The sequence below is a fragment of the Chrysochloris asiatica genome, unplaced genomic scaffold (genome assembly GCF_000296735.1).
Source record: "Chrysochloris asiatica unplaced genomic scaffold, ChrAsi1.0 scaffold00182, whole genome shotgun sequence".
NCBI lineage: Eukaryota > Metazoa > Chordata > Mammalia > Afrosoricida > Chrysochloridae > Chrysochloris > Chrysochloris asiatica.
In genome coordinates, this window is record NW_006408700.1 from 481,152 (window position 1) to 481,799 (window position 648).

At 37.8% G+C, this 648-nt stretch overlaps 1 protein-coding gene across 1 annotated transcript in view; it reads right to left on the reverse strand.

Annotated features, from left to right (window-relative positions):
• Positions 1–648, reverse strand: part of SHPRH (SNF2 histone linker PHD RING helicase, E3 ubiquitin protein ligase) — a 95,676-nt gene that overhangs the window by 36,025 nt on the left and 59,003 nt on the right. The gene's annotated exons all lie outside the window — the stretch shown is intronic.

Sequence of the window (648 nt, forward strand, 5' to 3'; positions counted from 1 at the left end):
CGTTGTTTGATTTCTTGACTGCTGCTTCCGTGAGTGTTGATAGTTGATCCAAGAAGAATGAAGTCCTTGACAATTTCAATCTTTTCTCTGTTGCTAAGTACGTTGTTTATTGGTCCAGTGGTGAAGATTTCTGTTTTCTTTACATTGAGATGGAATCCATATCGAAGGCTGTGCTCTTTGATCTTCATTAGCAAATGTTTTAAATCCTCTCGACTTTCAGCAAGCAATGTTGTATCATTTACATATCGCAGGTTGTTAATGAGACTTCCTCCAATCCTGATGCCACGTTTTTCTTCATGTAACTAGGATTGTCAGATTATTTGCTCAGCATACAGGTTGAATAAGTATGGTAAAAGAATACAATCTTGTTGCACACTTTTTAAAATTTTAAACCATTCAGTGTTCCCATGTTCTATTTGAACAACTGCCTCTTGGTCCAGGTACAGATTCCTCATGAGCATAATTAAGTGTTCCGGAATACTCATACTTTTCAATGTTGTCCATAGCTTGTCATTATCCACACAAACGAAAGTCTTTGTGTAGTCAATAAAGTACAGGTAAACATCTTTCTGACATTCTCTGCTTTCAGCCAAGATCCATCGGACATCAGCAATGATATCCCTCATTCCACGGCCTCTTCTGAATCTG